Consider the following 9,018-nt stretch of genomic DNA (forward strand, 5'->3'; position numbering starts at 1 on the left):
GGTATGTAACGTGAATGAGTCCTTAATATTACAATTATATTGTTCTTGATCATCAAGACGAATTAAGAGTAAAAGTAGAAAAGTTGAAAAGGCAAACACAATAAGAAAGAAGTATATGCAATCAACTTGTATCTGAATTGAATACCAAGATGTTGCACCCAGGAACTCTCAAACCCATCAAAATTCTTGCAGCATGACAATGCTATGGTCTTAAACATTGAAGAAAGAGTAATAACAACAATATATATATATATATATATATATATATATATATATATATATATATATATATATATATATATATATATATATTTGCTCTGTCTATGTTCGACTGCTTTGAGTTTTTTTCATGTTTGATTCCATATAACGATGTGTCTTATCATATGTTCACGCTGTAACCCAATAACTTCTTGCATTGTTTCTGTTTTCTGTTTGTGCAATCTTTCTAGCTCAGCTTCCATTTAAATTGTTCACTTGTTTGTTACCCCCTGAGACTGTTAAGTCTTCACCTTGAAATGTTATTTAAAAGGTACCTCCTTCTACACCCCTCATAAGAATTGTTCATGTGCAATCTCTCACCTGTTCAAATAAATCTTGCGAATTAAATCCCTGAATCAAATCACATGAACCAGTAAAAAAATGAATGTGGAAGAAATTAAAACAACACCAAAAACCAGAGCAACCATGTAAGTTATTATTTCTCATTCACAAGAGAAGAACCAAACATCACCTTTCACCCTTCACCCAATCATCTTCGTCCTTTACATGAAAAACAAGAAATAGATAATGAATCTATTACCCAATTCTTAGTTGGATCCATGCACATGAAAACAGATGGATGCAGCAGTAGGTCAGTGTGACAGAAGTAGCAGGGTAAGAGCACAATAGCTTATATATTACAATTGCCATACGAATATAGTCCAATCTAACAGCTTGATATAGGTACATAAAAAACCCAAAAAACATTTCGAACTTCGCACATTTAAACAACATCCATACTACAAATATAAATTCCAAATAGCAGTACAAACAAGCAAAATAATAGTATTAAAAAGCAAAATAATTATTGATAACATGTATCCGAGAAGTACTTGCATTACACAGGAATATCTATGCGGTGTCTCTTCCTCTCTTCATCTTGGCAACTCTTACCATGAATGCAACGTATATTTTGTCCACGGTTTCCTCAGCAAACAAAAAAAGCATTTGTCTCCACTGCTTCTTGAACAACAGAACTCCAATAACACCCCAAAAACCTACTGCAAAACCACAGACTATGTCCAGGTACAATAGCCATACCTTGGTCGCCTCATCAGCTGCTTTGTATTTCTTCTTCTGGCTTGTTGTTGTTGTTGTTGTTGAGACTTCCTGGTTTGAGCAATTCTTTGATAGTGGAGGTCCACACAGACCCTCGTTCCCAGCAAATATTGATGGGTCAGTAAGAGTCTGCAATTGATTTCCCGTTGGAATTCGTCCCGACAGTTTGTTGTGCGACAAATTCAAATGGCTTAAAAAAGTCAAAGCTGCCATGCTTGGAGGGATCGTCCCCATCAACTCGTTGCCAGATAAATCGAGGGAAAATAATGCTAACATGTTTCCAATGTTGTCTGGAATACGCCCACTGAGATGATTATTAGACAAATTGAGACCCACCAACATAGAAAGTGCAGTTAGCTCAACAGGTATTTCTCCAACAAGTTTATTGCTTGAAAGATCCATGTTATAAACTATATCCAAAATTGTTGTATATTCAAGATCAACACCTTTCATGGCCTGAATAACATTCTCATTAGAATCAGACGTGCCATTATACCACTTTTCTGCACCCTTCACCATCGCATTCAACTCTCTTAGGCAATGAGGGATGATTCCCGTTAAGTTGTTGTACCCAACATCCAAAATTTGAAGTTTCGACATTCTGCACACAGATTCAGGAATTTCTCCACTGAAGTTATTCCTGTGTAACCTTAAAACAATCAAATTTGTCAGGTTTTCTCCAATCCAGTGGGGTATGTTTCCAAACAAATTATTATCACCCACATCTAGGACTCTTAAATGTCGTAAATTCCCCAATTCTCGAGGAAGTTCACCTATGAAGTTATTGCCATTCAATTTTAACCACTGCAATGATGAATGATCAAGTGCTATATAACTTGGAATGACACCTGAAAGCAAATTCGAGCTAAATATCATAGTACTCAACCCTTTGAGCTTCTGGAGACACTTGGGAATTTTCCCTATTAACCTATTTCTGGAAAGATCAAGAAATTCCAAATCTGTCCTTCTACACAGTGACTTTGGAATCGATTCATTGAAAATGTTATTTACCAGTAATAATATCGCTCCACCTATATGCCCAGAAACATTTTCCCCATTAGGAAGGTTCGTCAAAGATCCACTGAGTTTGTTGTGAGAGAGATCTAAGATATGAATGACAGGCATCTTCTGTAACCATTGGGGCAAAGGCCCTGAAACTGTAGCATTTGACAACACCAACCACTCAAGTTTCCTTTGATTTCGAAGCCACTGCGGAAATCCATTTGCAATATTGCAAGAACTAAGATCAAGATGTACCAACTTGAATGGAGGTATCCACTTATGTGAAACATTGAATGTCAACTTAGTGTTAGAAGAAGCATTTAAGAACTCCAACATCGAAAGGTTAGCAAAATGGGCTTCAGAAACTACTCCTTCCAAGGGATTGTGCGAGATATCTAGATATTGAAGTTTGGCAAGTAGCCCAATTGAAACCGGAATAGTCCCATTCAACAAATTTGAGGAAATCGTAAATGTTTGCAATGAAACAAGTCTTCCTATAGATGTTGGGATGGGACCTGTTAACTGATTAACATCTAGATCCAAATCTGTTAAAGCTGCTAGATTTCCAAAGGATTCTGGAATTGAACCATTCAAATGGTTATAAGAAAGCCAAATTCTGGAAAGATTCCCAATGAATGTAGGAATGGGACCGGTTAACCTGTTATTAGATAAATATAATTCTTCTAAATATCTTAATCTTCCTAGAGATTTGGGGATTGGACCTGTCAAACTGCTGAACGTTAGATCTAAGTGCATTAAATTGGTTAGTCTTCCGAGTGCTTCTGGAATCGTACCATTCAAACACCCACCTAAATCCAACCGCTCCAAAGCATGTCGAGAGCATTCTGATATGTTTTGTTGTGAGTCAGTCATTTCTATTTGAAGAGGATTTTCTAAAGCGCTCAACTGTTTGAGGTGACAGTGTCTCCAGATTCCCAGATGCTCGATGTGCTTAAACTTGTTATAAGAAAGATCAAGCTCTAGAAGACCAGGCATAGTAGGAACCGATGAATTCAGCATGTTTTCCGAAAGGTAAAGGACTTTCAAGGAACTCATGTTTGTGAAAAAAGCTGGAATTATGCCTTCAATTGAATTTGAGCTTAGATCCAGGTGTCGAATATTAGAAAGTGTACTGATATTAAGATGAGGGGAAGACAGAAAAGTCTTATCAAGCCCACAACCCGACAAATGCAGCTCTGATAAAGAAGGGAGCATGTTTATCAAGTTTACAAAGTTAAATGACAAACTAAGACTAGAGCCTGAAAGATCAAGGTAGCTGAGCTGTTTGAAGGATCCAATGAACTCAGGGATCCGATTTCCATGAAAATTATTACCACTCAAGTCCAAGTATTTGAGATGCCTCAACTCTGCAAGAGAAGAGTTCACCTCATTAGAAACCAAATAGTCTGCACCACCCCAGTAGTGATCTCCTCCAAGTTGAAGGCTTTCAACCGTTCCAGTGAGACTGTCGCATTGGATTCTTTCCCACTGGCAACAGTCATTGCCAACCCATGATGACAACATTCCAGAAGCATCTTTCACACTCCCTTTGAACTTGAGAAGAGCAAGTCTCTCTTTCTGGGAGCAAACAACAGTGACATTTCCAACACCCAAACAAGTATATGTGGTTGCAAACAAAAAAATACTTAAGAAAATGAGATGGAGCCCCAAATCCCTCAGATTCCTCATTATCAACAGTAACTCAGTTCGATTTAGATGAAATTTGAAGTGGAAAGGTTGGTTGTTATGATGTAGTGATGGGTTGCTACGATGAGGCAACAACTTCATTTATAGAGCCATAAATGAAGAGCAGTTTATAGCCATGGAAGACTTGGAAGTCAATGGACATTTGTATCCATAAAGTGTATTTGTGTGGTCCTATCACCTATGATAGATTGATTTTTCTTTTGATCTAAATAAGTGGTTTCTGGCCAAGCCTATTCTCCATGGCAATGGTTATTATACTTAGCCACAATTCATTAAAAAATTATGAACATGATAAAACACCAAATTTTAGTGGTTTCACGCACGCGCACACACACACACACACATCCTTGTATAAATCTAAAACAAGTTACTGTCAACTTTAATCTAAAATATGTTTAATAAAATTAGCTTACAGAATTAAAAGAAATTATATCAAAAAATTAGTAGTTTTTCTCATTCATTTGATACCAATATTCCTACAAATTTTATTTCTTTTAGGATTTTAATGGACTAATGTTATTGAATTGGAACAGTCACATAAAAGCATTTGGCCAAAAGTCTTCCACACAAAGACTTTGAAGTCAACAAAGTAAACAACCTAAGTGTGTCATGATTGATGCACCAATAATCTTTCTTGTGGAGTTTTCCTTGCAACTTCTCCCTATCAAATATATTACTCACTAGTTATTCCTCTTTTCTTATTATTCTATGAAAAACAAAAATACTGTCAGGATTGGATCAGTCTAAATTAAGATATCCATCAATATCTGTACATAGAACTTAAAAAAAAAGCCATCACTATGCCAATAAAAAAAATAGAATACAAACATTGATATTTTTTCTTGTTTAAGTCTGTGTAAATACTATCGGATGAAGGAAATGAGAGAAAAGAAACTAGCACATCCAAAAATATGTTTTATAGCAAAATTTTATGATTATCAATAAAATCAATTTAGAAGAATATTTGAGATGGTGAACAAATATTTGTTCAACTACTTGTTAGATATGCAAGAATGTCCAAGTGGGCATATATTAAATGACAATGTTGTCCTTTATCAGCTTAATTTCTTCAAAACATCTATATATACAAACTAAACAACATGCTCAAATTTTCATATTGTTTTATACGCACAGTTTTAAAGTACATTTTAGCCTTTAGGTGTAGTCTATGACCCATTGTCAGGATGAACAAATCTAGTGAAAATGGTAATGAATCTGAAAATGGCAATGATGAGAAATTTAGGGTGCATTTGGTTGTAGCAAATTTTCAAGTTTTCTAGAAAAAATTTCCAAGAAAAACGGAAATTTTGAAAACCCGTTTGGTTCGTTTAGTTTTCCAAAAATTTTCAGTTTTCTAAATTGTATGTAAATTAGAAAAGTGATTTTTACAGTTTCCAAATTTCTAAGATGGAAAATGAAAACTCCTCCGATTTCAACCAAACGCATTTTTTAAAATTTTCATTGAAATTTGAAAATGAAAACTCAACTCTATTTTCTGAAAACATTTTCTTAAAAAATGAAAATAATTTTCCATTGTAGAAAATTTTTCAGTTTTCTAGGAAAATTTTCCAAGAAAAACGGAAATTTTGAGAACGCTTTTGGTTCGTTCAGTTTTCCAAAATTTTCCAAAAAAATAAAAATTTTCAGTTTTCCAAATTGTATGTAAATTAAAAAATTGTTTTTTACAGTTTTCCAAATTTCTAAGATGGAAAATGAAAACTCCCCCGGTTTCAACCAAACTTGTTTTCTAAAATTTTCATTGAAAATTGAAAATTAAAACTCAACTCTATTTTCTGAAAACATTTTCTTAGAAAAATGAAAACAATTTTCCACAACTAAACGCACCCTTAGCAATTGGGTTTAAGCAAAATGGTGCTATTAAACTTTTTGACACCGTGACATATATAAACAAAAATAACCTTTCTTGTGGAACTCTCCCTGAAACTTACCCCTAACAATGCTTTTGTGGAAATTTAAGAGAACACATTTTTTTAGTATGCCTAAATTCGATTGAGTTCTTCATTCTTTAAGGTTGAAATTGATGAAGACCTATATTTTAAGAGATACTGCCATCAAAATATTTTTCACAAACAATATTCAGAGAAATTAATCAACAGCATAAAACTTCATTTTTAAAATTTGAAAAAAATATATTTTTCTTCAACTTCAAAATCATTTCTAATACACTCATACACAATAGAATTCAGAAATGAAATATATATATATATATATATATATATATATATATATATATATATATATATATATATATATATATATATATGAGGATTATACATGGAAAGAAAAACCACATTGTCTTTATAGTAGGTCGAACACCTTGTCCTAATCCACTTACCTAGATTCATCTCAAGAGGCACTTTCCACTTAATAAACATGTGTTTTTAATGGTAGACACACAAATCTATACATGTAAGAAAACTCCCTCAAATTCACTCAATTTAACAATTAGTTTAATGAAAAATGCCTAGCAAGAAGAAGTGTAGACTGTAGATCCCTTAACACATTGTGCACCAAGCATGCTCAATTGATCAAAAGCAAAAATGTATGTATGATTGTATGTATGTATGTGTGTTTGTGTGTGAATATTTATTGAAGGAAGGCTACAATAATGTTCTATCTGTCTATGCCTTTTAAAAGAACATATGAATACGTTTTTGTAATAAGTTTAGTATATCTTGATGATTTGGATATACATCGAACTCCTAGAAAGCTTTCTAAGGCATTTGAATACATGGAGGAGAAATTTAGGATGAAAGATTCTGGAAGGACAAAACTTTGTCTTAGGTTATAGATTCAACATTTGAAGGATGGAATCCTTGTGCACAAAGAAGCTTTTATCAAAAAAGGTGCCAAGACAATTTTTTATTGACCAAGAACATTCAGTGAGCACATCAAGACAATTTTATAAGGTCACTTCATTTGGTAAAGATCCTGTCCAACCTATTAAAAGATTATAAGGAAATAGGTGGTGGGGAAGTAGCACATGCACATCTATGTATATGTTTATTAATTTATTCATATAATAATGTATTTGTATGTGTATCCATGTATATGTATCTATGTGCATCAATGTATACGGGAATTTGCTTACTACAAAAACATACAAACACGTTCAACAGCACCCATAAAATTGTTATTATGAAAATTGGCAAAAACACATTTATTAAAGGAAGAACAATATTTCAAGTGTACTAACCTTTAGAAGATGCTCCCCCATAGGAGCCTTCAATTCCCCAAAGGAGGCTTCAGTTCACCATATGTACTAGCCTTCATCCAGTGAGACATTCACTAAGATCAACAAGTCACCTGAAACACCACACAAGTAATCACCATAAAATCATAAATGCATAATCCAACTAACCAAACTCAACAAGCACAATTACCATAAATTGTTGATATCGTTACTTCCTAATTGGAAGAGATCTGTCCACTTTCTTTATTATCATGATAAACAAACAAGCTTTTTCATTATCATTAGATACCAAGGTCATTCTATTACATATATTACCGCAACTTTCATGAACATGTTCAAAACAAAACAAAGCAAAAATAGAAATGCACATAAATCATCTCTTAGAAGTTGAGGGGAAGCACAAGTTTAGGGACACTAGAAAGCATATCAGGTACATGATGATCAAGAATCTTCACAGCACAAAAAGATGCAATATGTTAGTAATCTATCTGACTTTGACAAGATGAAGTGCCTACTGAAAAAGGTATAAAAGACTTACCTTATTCGCTTTCCCAGATAACTTACTGATGCAACTTGAAAAAGAAAGACCCAAATAAAAATACAATAATTTTGATATCATGTACCAGTAGATATCAATACAAAACCTTTTTTGATAATATGGCAAGCAATCGCATACATACATATGTGAAGTCAAGTAAAATTATACATGCATATAAATGTAACAGTTTCATTTATAGAAACAGCTTTTGTAGCATATGAAAAAGATCTGATTCTAAATATAGCAGCATAACAAAAATATGTATTTTCTCCAATTTTCTCACGGTAAACAAATGCAAATAGAGGCCTTTCGCGAGCATAAGTTAGCATAGAAGATTAGTTGGTAAAATACAATACAAACACTTTAGATGCCAAAGGGGTGTACTGAGAAATAATAACAGAATATGTTATTGACATTATATCTACCATGGGGAGCTGCAAGTGTGTTGCAAAACAGAGGCCATCACCATCGGCTTATATGCATGCTAATTTTCTATCTTCTTTGGGTTACATGTCAAAATTTGTGAGAACTAGGTCAAAAAGAAACATAAAAACTTAGGTAGATCATTTTCCTAATACGTTTAATCTATGTTATTGCAATTGGGTTATTTTACACATAAAGCCATATATGCATCCTTTTCAACAATGCTAAATTACTATCTTGTTTGTCTTACAGGTCCCCGTTTGTGTTCAGAATTTTCTTAAAAGCAAATAGAGCAAGTTCATGAAATCTAAAGAATTAGGTCAATCAGAAAAAACAGAATCAAAAACCGAAAACATACCTAACGAATACCAATGACTCAAGAACCGGGAATGTATTGTAGGCTTCGCATTATCCCCGTACTCGACTACTTCCCGGTGATGAGGGAAAGCGGTCGATTTGAGATGACAGATTTAGACAAAACTAGAGGGTTACCCCCGCTCCGTGGTGGGTGGGTGTGTTGGGGGGGGGGGGGGGGGGGGGGGGGGGGGGGAGAATCTCAATCTCATCTAGCTAAAAGTAAATCAGAATCGGCACGACACTAAACAGAGAAAGATGCTTGATTGGTTGAAGCTCCTTTTCAGTCAATTTCCAGCCGACAAAAGCCATAACAAATTATGTTTCCCTTATTCCACCTCCCAATTTCTTTCTATTCCTAAAACAACATTGTACAAAAATAAAGGTTTTGTCAAGGTGTATGAAGTTTTGAATTTTCTAAATAAAAAAAGTAACCTTATCAAGTGCATACATTTGGAAAAGA

The 9,018-nt window shown here is 34.0% G+C and overlaps 1 long non-coding RNA gene across 1 annotated transcript; it reads right to left on the minus strand.

The window, feature by feature from the left end:
• Positions 1-323: 323 nt before the first annotated feature.
• LOC122195707 (uncharacterized) lies at positions 324-8,714 on the minus strand. Its single transcript, XR_006186267.2, has 3 exons — positions 8,560-8,714; positions 7,244-7,353; positions 324-579 (listed from the first exon to the last, which is right to left on the minus strand). It is a non-coding gene; the product is annotated as an uncharacterized LOC122195707 (long non-coding RNA).
• Between the last annotated feature and the right edge of the window lie 304 nt (positions 8,715-9,018).

This window comes from Lactuca sativa, chromosome 8, assembly GCF_002870075.4.
Source record: "Lactuca sativa cultivar Salinas chromosome 8, Lsat_Salinas_v11, whole genome shotgun sequence".
NCBI classification, from domain to species: Eukaryota; Viridiplantae; Streptophyta; class Magnoliopsida; order Asterales; family Asteraceae; genus Lactuca; species Lactuca sativa.